Source organism: Danio aesculapii, chromosome 22 (assembly GCF_903798145.1).
Source record: "Danio aesculapii chromosome 22, fDanAes4.1, whole genome shotgun sequence".
In the NCBI taxonomy this organism is placed as follows: domain Eukaryota; kingdom Metazoa; phylum Chordata; class Actinopteri; order Cypriniformes; family Danionidae; genus Danio; species Danio aesculapii.
Window position 1 is genome coordinate 2549965 of NC_079456.1, and position 22462 is coordinate 2572426.

Consider the following 22462-nt stretch of genomic DNA (forward strand, 5'->3'; position numbering starts at 1 on the left):
ACAATAGTGATGAGTTCATCCTACAAACGCTCATTATAATATGAGCTGATCTGCTGCTGTTTAAAGAGTGTTTGATTTTCAGATCTACAAATTCAAGATAATGTTATTGTTGTCACCTGACTTGTGTAATGAATCAGATTTCTCTGTTTTTTCTCCTGAAGCTCTGCCACCATCAGTGAAAGACAGAGTTTATTGAAGGACAGTGAGAAGATGAGTGATCCAGAACCCTGCAGAATTAAACAGGAAGAGACTGAAGAACTAATAGGTTTGTGTTTATTCATTACTCTTCAATAATGAGGCTGGAGAACAGTCAGGTTGCTAATCCGACATTCGTCTTCACTGCTGCATTGATACAACATCAATTACTCAAAGATAAATCCAAGAGTTAGAGGTGGATGAAGTACGTTGCAGCATAAAAGTCTCAGATGCATGACAGTGTAACGGGTAACTTCGCCACAAGATCCCAATGATATTTTTCCACCTTTTCTTTAAATGCTCAACTCAGAACAAACAATCAGAAATTCAAGATAATAAAAGCTTCACTAAAACATCCGTCTGATCATGCTAACCTGAAAACTAATCACCACCTGGACCTTAAAGTTCATAACTGACAGACAATTTCACTCTTCAGTAGGACAGACCTCAGATCAACAGGCAATAATTATCATAATACAAGTGACCACTGCACAATTGGGACTGTTTACTAATCACACAGAGGATATCAAACATGACGAGCTAAAGTTAAAGATTCACAAGATGCATCATACTGTAAACTTGGAAATTCGATGTTTCAGTGAGCTGCTCTGGTGGAGAGGGTAAAGTAGAGGGCAGGGAGGAGCAGGATGTGTGACTGAGACAGCCGAACAACTGGTTTCCTAGCTGATCTTCACCTCAGATTAAGTTTGTTTTATTGCGAGTCAATTCTTGTGGTCTTGCCTCATGGATTTCCATAACAGTTCTCGGGTCTGATATTATGGAGAAATTGAGCCATCCTTACAACATTCTCTACTTGACTCTGGTTACAGCCTTTATGATTGGCTGTGACTTTCCCTGCTGTCAGGTGAGTGGCTTCTATGGCACATTTAAATGTTTGCAGCACCAAAACTGGACATTTTCCAGTCGAGCTTACTGTGGAAGACTCAGGTGAGACGTGAGCATAAGCTGCAACATTTCAAAGTAAAGTGTAAGTCACTTGAAGTCAAGTTCTCTTCAAGTCCACCATAATAGTAATCATGGCTGTGCCATTACTCAATTTAGTTTTGATTTTGGCCTCTACAACGATTACGAAAAACAACAATTGAGATAAAATGTCGTCATAAGCCTCCCCCTACATATGACACCAGCCCACCAGTAAAATAAAAGAAGAGAAGGAAAATGCCTCCCCCTTTCCCAGAAGTTTGCATTCATTCCTCCACAAAGTAAAATCATTTTTCATGAAATTAGGTCCCCACCAATATCAAAAGTGAATCTACACTCTTAGAGTGCCCATAGCAGCGACAAACACCAGAGAATCTGCACTGCATGGAAGGTCAAAACTTATAATCGGGCTCTTTAATCTTATGCTCTTGTGCAGTGGTTCTCAAACTGGGGGTTGCGAGAGTGATTTAAAAATTATGTAATTTTCTGTGATTATAATATATATTTTTCAGTATTACAAGTGAAAGCTAATATTTTCAGATTTTATAAAGATATCACTGATGAGTTCATAAAGTATTTAGGACACATTCAGGCAGAACGCATCTCTGTACTTGAAACGCAGCGCTCAGGAACAGTTTAAAACTGTTGTCATGTCAACTTGCTGCAGTAAACAAAGTAAACAACGCTTGTCCCGCCTTCGCGCTCTTCTTATTGGCCCACTGCGCTAGACTGAATCATTCAGTCAACGCCTTCTGCCTTCAGATGGCAGGAGATACAACCGCGAAAATGTAACGCGCTGAAGATGAGAGAATGAAAACAACACTGACAGATTTAGTTTTAGACACCAGGTAAAGCTACAAATAATGGCACATCTGATTACTGATCATGTGCTGAATGTTAATCCACCATCTACACTTTTCGAAGAGTGGATAAAAGACTTCCATTGGCTTCAAGTCCGCTATGAAAATAACAAAAGCATTCACTGTAAAGTCTGTGGGACGGCATTTTCAGGTAACTGTTTGCCACATCTACACATTTTAAGCACGATCACCATATACTGTCTGCCGTGCAAGTGGCAGCTACATGTAAAATATAACACCACGTACACTATAGCAAAAGGGCTTTCACTGACTAAGATTAAACTAATATAGCAGCTCATGAAAAGACCGGCATTGCTATTAAAATGACGTATGCAAATAATAAGGTATATGTCAAAAGTATCTGTGCAATATCAGACACCATCTGTGAGAACACAGCACAGTTAACGTGTTGTTAACAGATTAATTAATGAATTCATGTCAAACGTGACTGAATGCGTGCCGTGCGGGGCCGGTGAGCGGTCCGTGTATCTTTTGATCACTCAATTATGTTATAAAAATGTATTTTCTTGTGATAACGGGATTTCATTGAGACATATTTTCCTCACGCATGCATATATATATATATTTTTTGCTTGTTAGTTTTGATTAGTGTTGATTTCTAATGCAATAAATCTGTTTATAAAACTTGTAGTAATGGTGCGATAATTGTGTGCGCCTAAATTAAAAAAATTTAGGAGCACCAGTGCTACCAAGCAAAAAATGTTAATTTCGAGCCCTGTAATGTATAGTAAATATAGTTAAAATATTGTGAACAGCTGAAAATAAGTTATTTTTATTGTTTGGATATGCTTTGGTAGTGGGGGGGTCGCGAGTTCTTGACGATAGTACATTGGGGGTCGCTGGCTTAAAAGTTTGAGAACCACTGCTCTTGTGGGTCTCATAAAATGATTTTGACCTGCGGGCCTTGAGTTTGACATCCTGACCAGTAAGAAACTGAAACTGCAATTCATCGACTGGCCTTTGGGGGCTGGCTCCAGGAACTCCAGATGTTCACTGACTGCAATGCTAAATTGGGCAGTTTTACAGCTGATAAAAGCATGTTTACAGTTACAAACAATGGTTTTGGTGCATATAGCTAATATTACTCTTTATGACAACTTTGAGGGGGGGTGAATTTGTTTAACTCATTTGTTTCATTTTTATTAGGTTATGTTAAGTCTGCATAATTAAGGGCGTGGCCACATGAGTGACAGCTAGGTCTCGCTGCTCGCTGTCTCGTCACCTCAGCTGACTCCGGCTGATTAGCTGCTGAACTCTGCATATACATCATATTTTTGTTTTGTTTTATGTGGCTTTACACAGTCAGCTGCCTTCTGGAATTATTTCCTACTATTATCAGATGATGTGGCATGCTGTGTTCACCTAATTATGCTCACAAACCATTCACGTGGCCTCTATTTTCCACATGAGTGAAATTATATACTTCTATACCATCTCTATAAGTATTTGTTTTATTTAAGATAATGTATTGTTTATAATTGCATTTAGAACTTTATTGCACTCCAGAATCTGACAGATTGATTAGCTGTAGGCTCTACAACAGTCATCTGAAGCGTTATCATACACTGTTATGCCTGGATTTCATCAATAGCCTTACATTTACTAACACAGATTATATTTGAAGTGTTTGGAAGTAATTTGAAGTAAACAATGCTTAGTAGCTCAATGTGTTTCAACTGTATTTTTTTAAGTCTAAACACTTTATATATATAGTACACAGCCAAGCACATGTGGTCAGATTAAAAACAAGTCGCAGGTAATGAAGTATGAAGCGTTTCTCTCAAAGTAAAGCTCATCCAAGCAAAATGCTCCAAGGCGTCTGTAGCTCCGCTCACGCTCCGCCTCTTTGCCCTTTTTTGGTATCCACCCGGTCGGTGAGATGCAAACAAAATGGTGACGGTTGGCCACGCCTACTCGTAGCTTAATTTGCGCTCTTCAGAAACCTATAGGTGTTGTCATGGATATTACGTCCATATCTTTTACAGTCTATGGAGTACAACCTTAAATGTGTCATGTCTATGAAGGGACTAAATTTTTTTTTTTTTTTTTGAGTGCCAACATATTTGACCTCTTACACATCTCAGCCAAACACAAATACTCTGATTCATGATCATTTGCTGTATGGATAAATACTAGACTCTTAAAATGTCACTTATTAATTTTCAGATGTGATGGTGAAGGAGGAGAGTGAAGAACTGAGTGAAGATGAGGAGAAACATCATGTCAAAACTGAAGAAGAAACTCAATCAAAGACTGAAGAAAGAGCTGTGAAATGTTTCACCTGCACTCAGTGTGGAAAGAGTTTCCGCCTCAAAATGACTCTCAAGCGTCACATGATGATCCACACTGGAGAGAAACCCTTCAGGTGTTCACACTGCGACAGGAGATTCAATCATTCAGGAAACCTGAAAATACACATGCTGCTCCACACTGGAGAGAAAACACACAGATGTGAGCAGTGCGGCAAAACATTTTTGAGGGCTTCAGAGTTGAAGATCCATCTTAGACTTCATTCAAACAAGAAGCCGTATTCCTGCTCTGAGTGTGGAAAGGGTTTTATATTGCAGTCACATTTAAAAGACCATCAGAAGATCCACACTGGTGTGAGAGAGTTTGTGTGCTTTGAGTGTGAGAAGAGTTTTATTACAGCTGGAACTCTGAACCGACACCGGATGATCCACTCTCGAGAGATACCTTACCTGTGTTCACACTGCAACAAAACATTCAGACATTCAGGACACCTGAAAAAACATGAGAGGAGCCACACTGGAGAGAAACCATTCACATGTAATAAGTGTGGGAGAAGTTTCACACGATTATCAAACCTTAATAAACATGAGCTGCGCCACACTGGAGGGAAAAATCAAAAACTAAAAAAAGCTCAATGAAATCTCCCTTCCTGAAAACTCTACTCTATATTCACAAACACCAGATTTCTCAGTTAAACAGCCCCTGTTATTCATTATAAAAGGTCCTATTTTGATTTTGGGGTCTCCAACAACAGGCTGATGTGAACGCAAGCTCAAAGAACACTGTTATTGTCTTATAATATGCATTTATTTTTACCTAATGAACCCAACAACTCCTATATGATTTGTTCAGTGATCAATTTTTTCAAACCCCTATATTGTGTGATGCTAATCTGCGGTGATTGGTCCGATGACCCAGTCTGTTTTGATTGGTCGACTCGAGACTGATAGGAAACGCCCACCACAGCTTATCAATATACTGGAGCAACTATGACGTCAGTTTGTATGTCGTAAGCAGTTAGCATGTTAGCAGTTCTGGTTCCCTCATCCCAGAGTCAGTGGGTTTTTTGAATAGGATTTCAGTTAAATGGCTTAAATAAGGTTGGTGGCAAACACAAACTCAAGATACTCTCACGCATTACTCTTGAGTTTTTAAAACTGTTATGCTTCTTTAAAAAGACAATTGCTCATTATACGTCATTGAGCTAAACTGGTCTGGAACGAGTCCATGTATCTCTCGGTTATTGGATTTTCATTTTAGAAACAGATTTTGAAAAACGAGCCATTTTTTGATTTTCGTTTTAAAGTTCAAAAACGCGTTTTGAAATACGAGGCGTTTTTCTTTTTCATGGAAAAAAAACAAAATGCAAAATTAAAAAATTGGATTTAAAATTTTTATTTTGAATAACAAAAAATAAAATCACCAGAAAACAAAAACGAATTAAGGCTTGTTTACTATATTCCGAAACCAGATAGGCCGACTCATTCACGGTGACGCAATGCTGCAACATACAGGCTAGCCTACAGTAGGCTATTATTTTTTTTCCATTTAATATTGTTATAAAAGTTATTTTCTAGTGATAACAGACATACTTTTCCCAATAAGACGATGTTTTTCTCATATAAGGACCGGTTATTGGCTATATATTTATTTTTTGTGAGCATGTTTTAAATTGAACAACCTTTATTTTGACGTTACATGCAAGCGTTACGTTGATTTACTGAACACTTTTCGGAAAAGAAAGTTTTAATTTTGTTAAAACCATAACACATCCACTTCCCCAAGTTTGACCACACATCATTTCAAGTGAGGGAGGCATTAATACGGTTGTTCGTTACGCACATTTCAATAAGTGACAGTATTTTAAAATAAAAATGATCAATTAATTTGATCTGACAGGAAGGATGCTACACAAACACCCTGATAAGTGTCCCGTGTCTTTTAAAAATGGACTATCACTAAAGCTTGTGGATGAGTTGTGTGCGTGCGTCATCACCCCGCTACAGTGGGTCTATCCATAATTCCAAATAGCCATGTGCACATATAGCAGCAGCCTAAACAATGGGACATCATAATTTTATGAGTTAAAACTTTAGAAGCTGTACAATAATTCATAAAATGAACACAATCCACGAATATTTATTCACGATTATGAGCATTTCAGGTCTGTTTTGCAGCGCTGCTTATGCTCAAAATAAGAATGCATTGATTGATATTGACCAAAAACACACTGAATGACAGCAATAAGAAGCCATTTTTAAAAAAAAGTCAATTTTCTAGCATAGCCCACTGATTTATAATACCTGAATTGTATTTATTAAAAAATAACCTCCTCTCTCTCTCTCTCTCTCTCTCTCTCTCTCTCTCTCTCTATATATATATATATATATATATATATATATATATATATATATATATATATATATATATATGATTATAGGTTATATTGGCAATAGAATAGGCTGTATTTGCGGTGAAGATGTACACAATGGCGGTCTTCAAGCTCATTATCAACTGTAGTACAGTTTTTGTAATGTCCAATAGCCAGCTTTTGAAGACATTGGGATGCTTATGACGGTGTTTTTGAAACATGGTGAACCCCTTACAGATTATATTATGCTTATTTTCATTTCAAACTATAACGTGAAGAAATGACTTGTTGAAATGTGCGCAATGATTCCAAACAAATGTCCGATGTTACTCTCACTCCTGATGTGGAAGTGATTTTAACAATAAACTTTATTTTCAGAAAACTGTTCAGTAAAGCAGCACGTTTAATGCCTATATCGTCAAATATATTATTCTATTTAAAATACTGCTATGTAAAAAATAAATAATATATTATATTATATATACACAATATTGTGTATATAACCGGCTTTAAGGAGGAAAATATGTCTTAAGAATATCCCGGAAGAAGATGCAGGTAATTGACTGGCCTGCCTGCAGTCCCGACCTGTCTCCAATAGAGAATGTGCGGCGCATTTTGAAGCAGAAAATGCGACAACGAAAACCTCATGCTGTTGCCCACTTTAAGACTTGTTTGCAGAAAGAATGGGACAAAATTACACCTGAAACACTTCATCACTTGGTGTCTTCAGTCCCTAAACATCTTTTAAGTGTTGTGAAAAGGAATGGAAACATTACCAAGTGGTAAAAGCTTTACTGATACAACTTTTTTTGAAAAAATGGATTACAAAATAAGTCATGAGGAACACGGTAAATAATGTTTGTTGTTTTGACTTCTGCAATGAAATACAAGCCAAAGAACATTTACTAATCACTACTTTCTTTTTTTTAAAATTACTTGTGTTTTCCATACTGTCCCAACTTTTTCAGATTTAGGGTTGTAATTGGGAATTGATGCTGTGTGTAGTGTGTGGAGACCGTCATGACAGATTCATTTGTTGATCATTTATTTTAATAAAACAGTTTCATGAAGACACTGCTGACCATAGTGCAGACTGACTATTCGCTGCTCTTCATAATACAAATGTGTGGATTAGTGTGTTAATTAATTTGTAAATACTTGTTTACTGACATTTTAACGTGATCGTTATACATTACCGTAAATCTGTCTTTTTTTTGGTAGATATGTTTGTGCAGTTTTTCTTTTTTTCTTTTGGTGTTATTTTATTTATTTATTTAAAATAAATGTATTCCTACATTTTTGTGAAAAACATTTTAGGTACTAATTTTAGTTTCTTCAGGAAAATATAATTTTAGTCATATGTCTGTCACCCATGAAGTACATGCCCATACGTTTGCTTTTTAAATTAGACTTCATTTTAACAACGTTTTAAGTGCCTCATAAACAGTTCACCTTACATGTTTAAGGTGTTTTTTTTAACATGCGTTAGCGATTGTTTTGGCTTGTCTGCAGTATTTTTGTTTGGCGCGTTTTTGGCGATTTTCCGTTGCGCCCGCCTCGCCGTGATGACGTCAGCACTGACGCGTTCATTCAGCGTCGAGACTTCAGAGCTGAGGTGAGTCGTTGACGCTTTTTCTCGTGTTTACACAACAATAAAACACACTTTACAGTTTATTAAAGCGACAATCTGCGACTAGTTTCTGCATTGAGTTCACCTCTATCTGTGTGTCTGCTGACCAAAACAATACAGCAGGCAGAGAGGAGCTCTGAGGAGAAGATATGAGTGAATGTGTTTGAGTTTTACTGTGTTTGTATTCGTAATATCGTAAAGGATGATCTGTGAAGGGAAATAATGGTGATTATGCTGTGGCAGATATACTAAGTTTGATGTATACTTAATTTTCCAACGGTTTTCTGTGATTTCCCAGTTTCTGTTTTCAATTCATCTTTCTCAATGTAGATTGTGTCAAAGCGGCTTAACATAGTAGTTTTAGTCAATTGAAGCTGCTTCAGTCTGCAGACTGCTAACAATCTAATTAATTTATTAGTATAAATGCTTAACTATACATTGATATGAAGGCAAATTCTTTTCTTATTATTATTTACAATAGTGATGAGGTTGTCCTGCAAACAGTATAGAATGAGCTGATCTGCTGCCTAACCTGAATATCTGTTTAATGAGAGTTTAGAGTCAATATTCAGATCTACTCATTCAAGTTGATTTAATTGGTGTGACCTGACTTGAGCAAATCACATATTTTATCACAAGATATAACATATTTATTTTCTCAATCAGTGTAAATGAATCAGATTTCTCTGTTTCTTCTCCTGAAGCTCTGCCGCCATCAGTGAAAGACAAAGACAGAGTTTATTGAAGGACAGTGAGAAGATGAGTGATCCAGAACCCTGCAGAATTAAACAGGAAGAGACTGAAGAACTAATAGGTTTGTGTTTATTCATTACTCTTCAATAATGAGGCTGTAGAACAGTGAGGTTGTTAATCCGACATTCGTCTTCGCTGCTGCATTGATCATAACTGGAGAAAACTGGACACTCACTGACCGCAGTGAAACTGACCAATCTCCAGGTCTCTCTGTGAATAAGCTTGAGTTTTCTCCTTCAGTGACTGCTGAGTGTCAACATGTTCAGATACTGTTGTTTCTCAGTGTCATGAAGCATGTTCAATTCAATCAGTAACATGCACAAGATACATCAGTGCTAATCACATGATTAATATTAAATAACCCGTCACACTAGTGTTGTTAAAATATCAACCTTTTATAAGTATCAATATCGGAATATTTAAAATAATACGATCTGTCTTTTGGTTGGTATAAATATCGGCCTTTTTAAATATAATAATTCAGGAGGTTTAATAATTCGGACTCACTGTACTTACTAAAAAATACTGACGCTTTGTAGATTTAGCCCACTCCACAATTCACACTAGTTTGTGTCCTCCACTTATGTGCTAAAAAGACAATAATGTTACAACATTCCTCACCATTTTCACCAATAAAGCCTAGAAAAACGGCGTTAGTATATTGTAAACCGATAGGTTCAAATATTCCTTTCCAATTATCAAAGATATCATTTGTTTCTTCTAAGTTTTATAACTAAATAGTTTAAATAGTTATTGTTTATTAAAACCACCTGGGTCTCCTTTTACCATGGCCTTGCTTTTCGGCTTGACCAAACTTATCCCTCAAGTTTTTCCAAACTTTTCCAAAAACTTTCTTCCTTTCCCACGGCTGTTGCAATTTGTAGGCCAGAATTATTGATAATCTAGTTAAATCCCTATGATCACGCATGGCCGGGTCATAAAGATGTCTGTACAGGCTTACCGGTTTCAGACAAAGTCTCTTTAAAGTGATTTATACTCAACTCAAATCAACTGCGGCGCCGCACGAACTGTACGCTCAAGTCTTGAAAACATTTAGTCTGCTCCGCAAGCCGAAATCCTGTCGTGTGCACCCAAAGCGAACCTCCTTTAATGCTGCGTTCACACCAGACACGGAAGAAGCATCAAGCGTTAGTAATTTACATGATAAGTCAATGCAAAGAAGCGAATAGACATCATGTGGTGCAATACGTGCGAATGAGATGGCTTGAATGACGCGATTCGCTCGAGTTGAGCGTTTTGTGCGATTGACAGACATTCGCGCCGCATTAACCAATCAGGAGCTTTCTCTTGTGGGGGAGTGATTAATTCAATTCAATTCACCTTTATTTGTATAGCGCTTTTACAATGTAGATTGTGTCAAAGCAGCTTCACATTAAAGGTCACAGTAAATAGGAACAGTGTAGTTCAGTTTGTAGTGTTTAAGTTCAGTTCAGTTTAGCTCAGTTCAGTGTGGTTTAATAATCACTACTGATAGTCCAAACACTGAAGAGCAAATCCAACGATGCGCAGCTCTACAGATCCCGAACCATGCAAGCCAGTGGCGACAGCGGAGAGGGAAAAAAACTTCACTAATCGCGGAAGTGAAGAAAAAAAACCTTGAGAGAAACCAGGCTCAGTTGGGCACGACCATTTTAATTTCTCCGCTGGCCAAACGTCTTGTGCAGAGCTGCAGTCTCAGTGGCGGAGGCTGGAAGCTGTCTCTGGAGCGTCACAGGAATCAGTCTCATGTTCTCCACTCCTCCATGACCACCACAGTAGCTGCTCAGGATACGGCCCGGTCCAGGATATGGAAACCTTGGGATCATCTCATCGTTGGTCTTGGATTGAATCAGTGACTCTGCGTAGTCTGAGGGCCTCGGGAACAGTATGATGTAGCACCTGTTGTTCGTATCCCGGAGAGTAGGGTGAAGCTGTAGGCCCGGAGACCCAACTGCACACTCAGACCTGCACTTCCAGACCTATCGTTTTCTCAGACAACGCCACCTGCTGTTGGGTTGTGTGAAGCAGCAGGTCCAGAAACCCAACTGCACGCTCAGACCAGCACTTTCTAGCAAGTAGCAACATTGGATACATTGAGTAAGGTTATTGATTTTATTCAAGCGATTCCTAAAAATTACTAGGTTTTAGGGCATAAATCAGTGAGGCATCTTTTTACAACAACAAACAATTATTTCAGTGTTTGATTTGATCAAAATTAGTGCCAAAAGACAGCTCGCTAGTACAGCTCGCTCTTATTTTATGTATTATTGTACTGTAGCGTCCTGGTTAAAAGATTAGGTCTTTCACTGATAGTTCACGATTCATTTATTGGTCACACTCCATAGAGTTAGTACACATTACTTCGTCATGAATCACCATAAGAACGAGAGAGAAAATAAACAAACAACAAACACAAATGAATCCCGAAAGATAAAACACTAAGCCAACATCAACAATCAAACATTAATCTTAAACAAACAAACAAAATTACCTTATTTTTCCCTCAAACCAGGAGCTAAAACCCATGAAGGAGGAATCCGTAAAGCAACCGTACATCTGTGCCCCTTTTACCGTGTTTTACCGTGTTTCACCCAGCGTTCCATGCTTTGTTTTCATTCATTACTATACGCAATATATACATCCGGTAGGCTCAGCAATTGATGTCATAATTAAAGCCCCCAAACAACTTAATTCATTCAACAATCCAAACCATATACCAAATACAACAACATAACAAAACAATTCTAACTCGTAAAGTAACACATTATTTCAAGTTTCTTTACAGCACCATTCTGGGACACTTTTTTAGCAATGTTTTCTGGCAAAATAAAAAACCTCACAGTAAAAATGTTAAAATAAAATGTATAATATATAACGCAGTAATTTTTTGTAACATATTTTAGTGTCATGTAGGTCTACTGTAGTACTGTATTATCTATCTGAAAGTGCTACCAAAGACAATAACAGTAACACAGGAGCAGTTTAACAATTGTTAATAAGTTCTGTAGTAATTACAATCAAAATAGGAGACGCAGTAGGTTGTGCTGTCGCCTCACAGCAAGAAAGTCGCTGGTTCGAACCTCGGCTGGGTCAGTTTGTATTTCTGTGTGGAGTTTGAATGTTCTCCGTGCGTTCGCGTGGGTTCCCTCCGGGTTCTCCGGTTTCCCCCACAAGTCCAAAGACATGCGGTATAGATGAATTAGGTAAGCTAAACTGTCCGTAGTGTATGTGTGTGAATGAGTGTGTATGGATGTTTCCCAGTGAAGGGTTGCGGCTGGAAGGGCATCTGCTGCGTAAAACTATGCTGGATAAGTTGGTGGTTCATTCCGCTGTGGCATCCTTGGATTAATCTGCATAGAATTTACAATATGAGCTCTCTTAGGTTAAAGCAAAAATAATTTGCTTGTGACTTGTGTATTTTTTTCCAGATTGATATTACAATTCAAAAAGGGGGATTTCTGCCAACACTAATACAGTGCACCAAATGCTGCAGATATTTCCAGTTCTTTGCTGGAGAAATTAAAAGTCTCCCTAACAAGAATGCAAAGCGTTTATTTTATTTGATGTTATTTTCTACGTAATAATTATTAATCCAATTATTACTATTCACCATCATTCCCTGAATTGTTTACAGCTCGATGATTTGTAGGACCTCATGGAAAAGTGCTCAAAAATAAAGTTTGTTGTGAGAAAATAACTCCGAATACTGTAATTTATTGTATGTGAAGAAAGAGATAATATTCATTCCCTCAACTCAATACTAAACAGTGTGATAAATCCTTAATGATTAAAAAAAACACAATAAATGACTGAAAATAATGAAGTAACTGAACAATATTTACAAATACAATTAATAAATATACCACAGAATGAATGCATTAAATCATAATCTGGTATATTTTATCTAATAATGTATTCAATCATAGCGTAATCTTTAATAGTAGATAAATAGAGTAAGTTACAATGTATATGCAGTTGAATTCAGGTTAGGCGATCTTTCAACCAGCAGGTGGCACTGCGAAGGTCTGGAAATGCAGGTCTGAGCTTGCAGTTGGGTCTCTGGGCGTGCAGCTTCACAATGTTGGTCCCAGGGTAAAATCCTCCTGCCTACACCGACAACAGTTCATCAAACTGGGGTTGTCTCAGTCGAAGCACAGCTGAAAGCTTCAATCATCCAGCTTAAGAGCTGGGTGCACCTCTGAAAGAATCTAGGGAACTCAGACACGGCTCCAAACGAATCAACACTGTGTTTCAGACAGTTTTTCAAGCACATAAACAGTTATTCTCTCAGTAAAATCCATGTTAGCCATTTAGCAACAAAGCTAGAGTATAGGCAGACAGCCCTGGCCATTCTGCAAATCCGTGTCTACTGCTCAGTGAATTTGATCCTCAAATGAAGCGGATTTGACGCGCGAATGAAGCGAGTAAACTCAAAATGTTCACGTGTCTATTTATGCGTGAATAGCGTGTGTTTATCCGCGTGTTCCTCGTCTGGTGTGAACACAGCATAACACCACGATGGCATCACATTCGCTGTGTACACTCAATCGAGCATCAGACGCATCAAGTATAAAAATCAGCCTTTATTCCCCACCGCTGCATCTTTAGCATCTCCCAGTGATCATCATCATCTTCAGTCATGATCAATCCCCTCTCCCGCACTACACTAGCGTTTAAAGGGTTTAAGTTGTCCTGGTTCAGGCGCCTCATATATGGCAATGTTTTATATCCATGTCAACTCAAACTGGCTAACATGGTGCACTTTCACGTTTAAACCTTAGCTGGATGTTTTCATTGACTTAAAGCTGTTACACACTGCATGACAGGTCAATTTTAAAAACCCATAATAGGGACTCTTTAATCTTATGCTCTTCTAGGCTTCATAGAATGATATTCTGGGCCATTTTTGACCCGCAGAGCTTTGGGTTTGACACTTTGACATGAGCCAATGGGGCTTCTTCACACACCATAATAGCATATACTTATTTTTGACAGTTTTTATATTTTAAACCTAGAAAAAAGCTAATACTTAAAAAACAACAACTACCCAACCACAAACACATCCAGTTATTGCATAGTCACCTTTTGAAAATGCTGTCTGTCAATCGTGATAATTGTGTCCGGTCTCGGTTCAAGGCATACATGCCTAGTGAGAGTACATCTTTAAATGTGTCATGTCTAGAAAAGCCAAGGTGCAAACCTTTTTTGAGCTCTTGCACATCTCATTCAAACACAAATGCTCTTATTCATGATCATTCGACTGCATGGATTAAATCTAGACTCCTAAATTGTGACTTATTAATTTTCAGATGTGATTGTGAAGGAGGAGAGTGAAGAACTGAGTGAAGATGAGGAGAAACATCATGTCAAAACTGAAACCAAAACCGAAGATAAGACTGAACAAAGTGTTTCAATGGAAAAAACAGTCATAAAAGGATTCACCTGCACTCAGTGTGGAAAGAGTTTAAGCTCTAAATACAATCTGAAGATTCACGTGAGGATCCACACTGGAGAGAAACCTTACAAGTGTTCACTCTGTGACAAGAGATTCAATCGTTCAGGAAACCTGAGAACCCACAAGAGGATTCACACTGGAGACAAACCATACAAGTGTTCACACTGCGAGATGAGATTCAATCGTCCAGAAAACCTGAAAATACACATGCTGCTCCACACTGGAGAGAAAACACACAGATGTGAGCAATGCGGCAAAACATTTTTGAGGTCTTCAGGGCTGAGGAACCATCTTCGACTTCATACAAATGAGAAGCTTTATTCATGCTCTGAGTGTGGGAAGAGTTTTAGAACGCAGTCAAGTTTAAGAAAACATCAGAAGCTCCACACTGCTGTGAAGGAGTTTTTCTGCTTTGACTGTGGGAAGGCTTTTACTACAGCTAAATACTTGAGACAGCACCAGCGGGTTCACACTGGAGAGAAACCGTACAAGTGTTCACACTGCAACAAGAGATTCAGACTGTCTGGTACTCTTAAACATCACAAAATGATTCACACTGGTGAGAAACCGTACACATGTACTCAATGTGGGAAGAGTTTCACACAAACATCAAGCCTTAATGAACACAAGAAGATCCACATTGGAGAGAAAAAACACAGATGTGATCAGTGCGGCAAAACATTTCTGAGGCCTTCAGAGCTGAGGATCCACCTTAGAGTTCACACAAACGAGAGGCTTTATTCATGCTCAGAGTGTGGGAAGAGTTTTTCACAGCAGTCACATTTAAAAGACCATCAGAAGATCCACACTGGTGTGAGAGAGTTTGTCTGCTTTGAGTGTGGGAAGAGTTTTATTACAAACGGCGGCTTAAAAAAACACCAGATGATCCACACTGGAGAGAAACCGTACGTGTGTTCACATTGCAACAAAACATTCAGACAATCAGGATTGCTGAAAACGCACGAGAGGACTCACACTGGAGAGAAACCGTACACATGTACTCAGTGTGGGCAAAGTTTCACACGATTAGCAAACCTTAATAAACATGTGCTGAACCACACTAGAGAGAAGAATCTCAAATTTAAAAAGCACAATAAAATGTACCTGCCTGTAAACTCTACTCTATATTCAGAAACACCAGATTTCACAGTTAAAGAGCCCCTGTTATGCATTATAAAAGGTAATAGTTTGGTTTTGGGGTCTCCAACAACAGGCTGATGTGCATCCCCTAGTCCCCGAAGTTCAATGATCGGTCAGAGGCTTCAAATAAGTTCAAAATGTTCAATTAGTCCAATGGATAAAGCTCTGGGCTGCGAAGCTAAACTCTTTACAGCGTGAATCTTGGGCACTCCACAGCTGCTCGCTAAGCCTTAGCAGCCAGTATTAATCGTCATCTCTCTTCCTTTGTATTTCCCCTTCAATGGAAGCTGTCCTCTTACAAGTTGTCTGGCAGAACAGCTCTCAACAGGTTAGCTTGCCCAATTCTGCACAGACACATACACACAACAGCAGGGACTTTTCCGAAAGTGCTTCAGTAATAGTTAACCAGTACATTCTGTAATTTTCCATCCTTTATCTATCACCCTTATGCGCTGGTTTAGCAGTGACCTGTGACTGGAGGAACTATGATGTCAATTTGTATGCAAAAACCCATGAACAAGTTAGCATTTTAGCAATTCTGGTTCCCTCGTCCAAGAATCAATGTTTTTTTGAACAGTATTTTGGTTAAATTGCTTGAATAAGGTTGGTGGCAAACACAAACTCAAGATACTTTCATGGTTACGCCTCTTTAAAAAGACGGTTGCTAGCCTGTAGTCCCTTTAAGCAACATGTTATGTCGGACTCATTGTACGTCATCAACGAAGCCTGCTTTTACAGCTTATGTTGGGCATTTGGAGTTGTCTTGGATAAGTAAATTCGTAAATAGTATTGTAACACCTCCTCTATGTATGCAAGATGCTACACTGAGGGAGTTCACAGAATTTTTATTTCAAAAATACCGAAATTTCAAAAATTCACAAGCCTGTTTTATTTCTTTCCTTCTTGTTTAACTTCTCTACATGTAAATATAGCCCACACAAACAAAAGCATTCAATATACAGAACTAAGCAGTCATTGAAAGTACACAGTCTGTTTAAATGAAATAGATGGTGAGGCGAATGTTGTATAGATATGTTTTTGAGTGCGATCCAATGATATCCACTTCCTCACTCTGGGAAAACGATAGCACAGTGAGGAATTTAAGAGTCACTGACCGTCATTCCAAGTCTAAGCATATAGTTGACTCGCCGATGTTGAGCATAAAGATTGCTGAAACCCAATCAACGAAGTCCATTGAAAGTAGGGATGGCTGACGTGAAACTGATGTTTCGACACAGTGTCGAGATCCCGAAGCCCAAGTGTTTCGAAACACTGCACCGAAGCATGATCCGAAACACCCAGGTCATGTGACTAAAGTGTTTCGAAACACCTGGTCACGTGACTAAAGCAATTCAAAGCATTGATCAGTTCAGAAGCGTTTCGAGACCTGGAGAATCTGCATTTGACTGACAGGGTCAGTTGAAAATGTATGTCTTATATGGCCTAGTGGACCGTCCATGTGCATGTTGTTACAGGCTTCAAATGACTTTTGGGTTCAATTCCAGACTTGTACAAATACTCCAAAATCATAATTTTATGCATTTTAATCATGTTACTGTTATGGTGTAGTCTAGATAGGATACAGCTGCAGATACGCCATCAATTTAGAGCATCATTTTTAACTGTAAAACAATAATTAATATTTTTACAGTACTGTGATGGTTGGGTTTAGGGTTGGGGTAGACCAGAGATGGGCAAACTTGATCCTGGATGGCCGGTGTCCCTGCATAGTTTTGCTCCAACCCTAATCAAACACACCTGCTTGTAGCTTTCTAGTGATCTTGAAGACACTAATTAGGGTGTTCAGGTATGTTTGATTAGTGTTGGAGCAAAAGTCTGCAGGGACACCGGCCCTCCAGGATCGAGTTTGCCCATGCCTGGGGTAGACGTTTATAAAATACAATAAATGGGAAATTTAATGAATAAAATAATTAATTCTTGTTAACTTCTGTCCACAACTGTATCTGATCTATCAACAGCCCTGTTTATGACCAAAACAAGCTATATTTATTCACAAAGTGTTTATTCAGATGTCAGACCAATGTTGAAACAGAACGATGCACGAACAAAGAATCTTAAACTGATGTTAAAGCATTTCAAAACAGCTGTATCAGCCTGGATTCGAACCAACAACCCCCGCATGGTAGTCAGGAACCCTAACCACTCCACTATATCATTTGAGGGGTTTAATACCTCAATCTGCTCAATTGTTCTTTGCTGAAGCGGTTCCAGTGCAATACATCAAAAAATGACCACTAGGTGTCACCGTAGAGTAGGGTTTCGAAACGTTTTGAAGCTTCGACACATTTGCTTCAACTGTTTCAGTGTTTTATGAAGCCTCGCTTTGCCCACCACTAATTAAAAGTATCATTTACCACATCTGAAACCCTCCAGGACAACAGGTCCTGTCTACATAAAAAAAAAACATAGGGCAAACCACAACTAAATATCGAAAATATTCTCAAACTTAAAACTTATTCAATACTCAAATGTGAGCAGCAACAATAATGTTCTCAAAGAAATGTTAGAAGCAGAGTGGGTCGGTAGGCTTAGTTCACCATGTGGTTCCCTCTACCAAACATAACTCACTTACTCTATGGTGACCTGGAATATATCCAGTTATCACTCCCCTCTAGTGCAGCCTAGTGGCCCGTAGTAATATTGCAACCACTGTTTCTGACATCACAAATAACTAAAACAATAATTAAAGCATGTAATGTTTGTTCGTTACAGTATTTCTTCACTTCTCGAATCAGAAAAAGTTTGGACAGTATGGAAAACTCAAATAAAAAAGATTTCTAAATTTACTTTGACTTGTATTTCATTGCAGACAATACAACAAACATTATGGTGTTCCTCGTGATTTATTTATTTATTTGTACATAAACACGTATTCAAATCTTGGTTCTTGCAACACATTTAAAAAAAGTTGGGCAGGAGATGTTTAGGGCAGTAACCATGTTTATATAGTGATGTGATTTGAAACTGGTGATGTCGACTGGCGATTGTAATTATGATTTGGTGCAAAAGCAGCATCAAGAAAGGTCTAGTCCTTTAGGAGCAAAGCTGGGCCGAGGATCGCCAGTTTGCCAACAAATACGTTATTGAAATGTTTAAAAACAATGTTCCTCAAAGAAAGATAAGAAGACATGGATATTTAACCTTGAACGGTGCAGAACATCATTAACAAAGATTCAAGTGATCTGGAGATATTTCGGAGTGTAAAGGATAACCGTGATCTCTGATCCCTCAGGCAGGACTGCATTAAGAATTCTCATTCATCTATAAGCCAAATCATCACATGGGCTCAGGACTACAAAGGCAAACCTTTATCAAGTACCACAATATGGAGTTACATCCACAAATTCCAGTAAAAACTGCACTGTCCCAAAAAGGAAGCCCTATGTTAACAGTGTCCAGAAGTGCCAGCAACTTCTCATGACTCGAAGGCGTCTTTGTTGCACACAGTGGAAACCTGTTCTGTTGTCAGATGAATCAGTATTTCTGGTATTGATTGGGTGACATGGATGCCATGCGCTACAAACCAAAGAAGAAAAGGATCATCCAGACTGTTACCAGCATCATGTCCAAAAGCCAGTGTCTGTCATGGTATGGGGTTGTGTCAGTGCCCTTGGCAAAGGTAACTTGCATTTCTGTGATCCACCATTAATGCTGAAGTACATAGAGGTTTTAGAGCGCAATATGCTGCCTTCTGTTCCAGGGACACCCATGCATATTTCACCAAGACAATGCAAAACAACATTCTGCACACATTACAGAGTCCTGCTGCGGAGGAAGAGGATACAGGTACTTTACCAGCCTGTCTGCAGTCCCGACCTGTCTCCAATAGAGAATGTGTGGCACATTTTGAAGCGTAAAATGCATCAAAGAAGACCCCGTACTGCTGCCACATTAAGACTTGTTTACAGGAGGAATTGGACAAAATTACACCCGAAACACTTTGTCACTTGGTGTCTTCAGTCCCTAAATATCTTTCAAGTGTTGTGAAAAGGAACGGCAACATTACAAAGTGGTAAATGCCTTACTGATACAACTTTTTCTGTAGTGTGTTGAAAGAACCAACATTGTAATACGTGTTTATTTAAAACAATATAAATAACGAGGAACACGTTAATTATGTTTGTTGTATTGTTTGCAATTTTTATTTGTGTTTTCCCAACTTTTTCTGATTTAGGGTAATTGGGAATATTGTGTGTAGACGATGCCTTCACTTGTAGAGAGCGTTGACTTGTTGATCATTTATTTTAATGAAACGGTTTTATGAAGATACTGCTGACCATAGTGCAGTCTGACTCTTGCCTGTTCTTCGTAATACAAATGTGTAAGTGTGTAAACTATGTTTAATTGTTGTACTTTACCATAAATCTAATGATATTTCAACGTTTTTTGAAATATCATCTGAACACATTGAACGTATAACTGTAGGTCATAACTGCAGTATTTACACTTCTCATCTTGCTCTTATGCGTCACTCTACACAAATCGTCCTATTGCAATTTCTTTGACTGAAGTTGTTTTGTGCATACCATCGGTTACGTTGAGTGTATTTGAATATGTATTTTTATATATTCATTTATTGCCGTTCCTAATTTAAAACACTATATGTGAATGTATGGGCTGCTTTTCACTGTACGTCGTGACAATAAAGAGTATTGCTCCCTCTCTATACAGGACTTGCATGCATTTGATCATATTTTCCCTCTTGCCTCGTTTCTACCCTCTATGAAAAAGAATATAGGATTTGAAACTGACAGCCAAAGCTAGTGGTATTCACTCAAGGTATGTTGTATGCGTGCGTGGGATACATTTATATATATGATAATAGGCTGTATGCACATTTATATAACATAAGAGTTTTTAAAACTATTACAAATGTAAAGCAAACCAATATGTAGTTCCCATGGGAAAACTATTCAAAATGCTCTGGTTTCCCCCCAGTCCAAAGACGTGTGCTATAGGAGAATTGAATAAGCAAAATTGTCTGCAGTATACGTGTGTTAATGCAAGAGTGTATGGGTGTTTCCCAGTGTTGGGTTGCAGCTGGATTTGGTCATAAATTTGTTAAAGTAATAGAAATGTTGTTTAAAGACATAAATAGTTCAGTATCATTACCATTTGGGACTTTGAAGAGGTTTAACATTAATAGAGGCATTAGACATGGGGATCCAACAAGTCTTTATCCAAGTATTTATTTATTTCAGTAGCTGAATTGTTAGCTCTGTATGTTAAAATTTGCTAAGTTATCAGACCCTTGAATGCTTTAGGGAGTCAATAATAAGTCAACTAGCAGATGATACCACCCTGTTTCTCATTGTTCAAATGCTTCTGGTCTGCTAATTGAATTTAAAAAATTCAATGTACAAATAAAGGTGAATTGAAAAAGATGCGATTTTGAGTCATTACATTTAAAGTGTAAATTGTCATTTTTTCTTAGTCAGGTATTGATGTATTGGACGTTAATATACAAACATAATTGTTTGCCACATTTTTTGTGGAATAATAAGTATATACTTAATGAGAGGAAATCTGTGTTTTTTCAGGAGTGGATGGACAAAGGTGTTTGGTCTACAAGTTATGGATGTGGTTGGAAATTTCCTCAGTTATGAAAAGTGAAAGCTATTCCTGGTGGTTTGGTTGAGCTGATCAAAGGGGAATTGGGTTATTCTTCTGTGATACCAAGATTGGGCAGTCTTATTATTGCTGGTATTAATTTTACTGGCCAGAGCTGTAATAATAAGATGTTACGAATGTTAGTAAATACACAGCTTTTCCCTTCTAAAGTTAAGAAAAGACCCCTTGTTTTAGATTTTGGTGGTTCGAATTCAAACTAGATTTCTCTCTCTTCCACTTCTACCAACGGCAAAAGAAGTTCAGTGTAAAATTATTAATGATATTTATCCTTGTAATGTGTTCCTCAGACATAGATTTATTGTGGATTGTAATGTTTGTACCTTTTGTGAAGCAGACATAGAGTAATTGGAATATGTTTTATTTAAGCAAATTTTCTAAAAGGTTATGGGGGGACATTTCTGTTTGGTTAAGATTAAAATATGCAATACCTGATTTTGATTTTAAAACTATAAAATATTTATCTTTTTGTCAGAATTCTGAATTTTTGGTTAACAATATTGTGACGATTTCATTCATAAATGCAGATTTTTTTGCTTTTCCACAGAGATTTAATGGTCTTCTTCAATTCTTTATAGCTCATGAGACATTAAAAAAAATCCTTTAAACTTTGTAGTCTGTTAAAGGCATTTTGATGATTAATCCCCTTGTATTATATTGCATTGTATTTTGCTATTTATTTTTATTTATTTATTTTATTTTAATCTATTTTTATTTTTGTGTGTGTGGATGCTGCTATTTACATTTACATTTAGTCATTTAGCAGACGCTTTTATCCAAAGCGACTTACAAATGAGGACAAGGAAGCAATTTACACAACTATAAGAGCAGCAGTGAACAAGTGCTATAGACAAGTTTCAGGTGTGTAAAGTCTAAGTAAAGTAAATGCTATTTGGACTTCCTAGTTGATTAAGATGTTTCTATGATTGGTTATTTGTTTCTTTCTGTATGTTCGTATAAAGATTTAATAATAATAATAATAATAATAATAATGAATTAAAAAAAGAAAAAAAAAACTTCAGGAATAGATCATTTCAGTCATGTCTGTTAGCCATGAAGTATATACCTATGACGTTTGCTTTGGACTTTATTTTGGACTTCATTTTAACGTTTGAAGTGCCTAATAAACAGTTTCACCTCATATGATTGAGTAACGTGTTTTTTTGTCTACATTGGCGATTGTTTTGGCTTGTCAG

General features: G+C 37.7%; 2 protein-coding genes and 2 pseudogenes across 2 annotated transcripts in view; all 4 read left to right on the forward strand.

The window, feature by feature from the left end:
- The window catches only part of LOC130215687 (gastrula zinc finger protein XlCGF7.1-like), a 359478-nt pseudogene that overhangs the window by 238188 nt on the left and 98828 nt on the right, over positions 1-22462 (forward strand).
- LOC130215598 (zinc finger protein 239-like) overlaps positions 1-22462 on the forward strand; it is a 56432-nt gene that overhangs the window by 19749 nt on the left and 14221 nt on the right. The window lies entirely within an intron of this gene.
- On the forward strand, positions 166-4746 carry LOC130215689 (gastrula zinc finger protein XlCGF49.1-like; annotated as a pseudogene).
- The window catches only part of LOC130216554 (zinc finger protein 585A-like), a 48078-nt gene continuing 33853 nt past the window's right edge, over positions 8238-22462 (forward strand). Inside the window, exon 1 of the mRNA XM_056448447.1 lies at positions 8238-8254. The gene's annotated coding sequence lies outside the window, so the exon portion shown is untranslated. The remainder of the gene's footprint in view (positions 8255-22462) is intronic.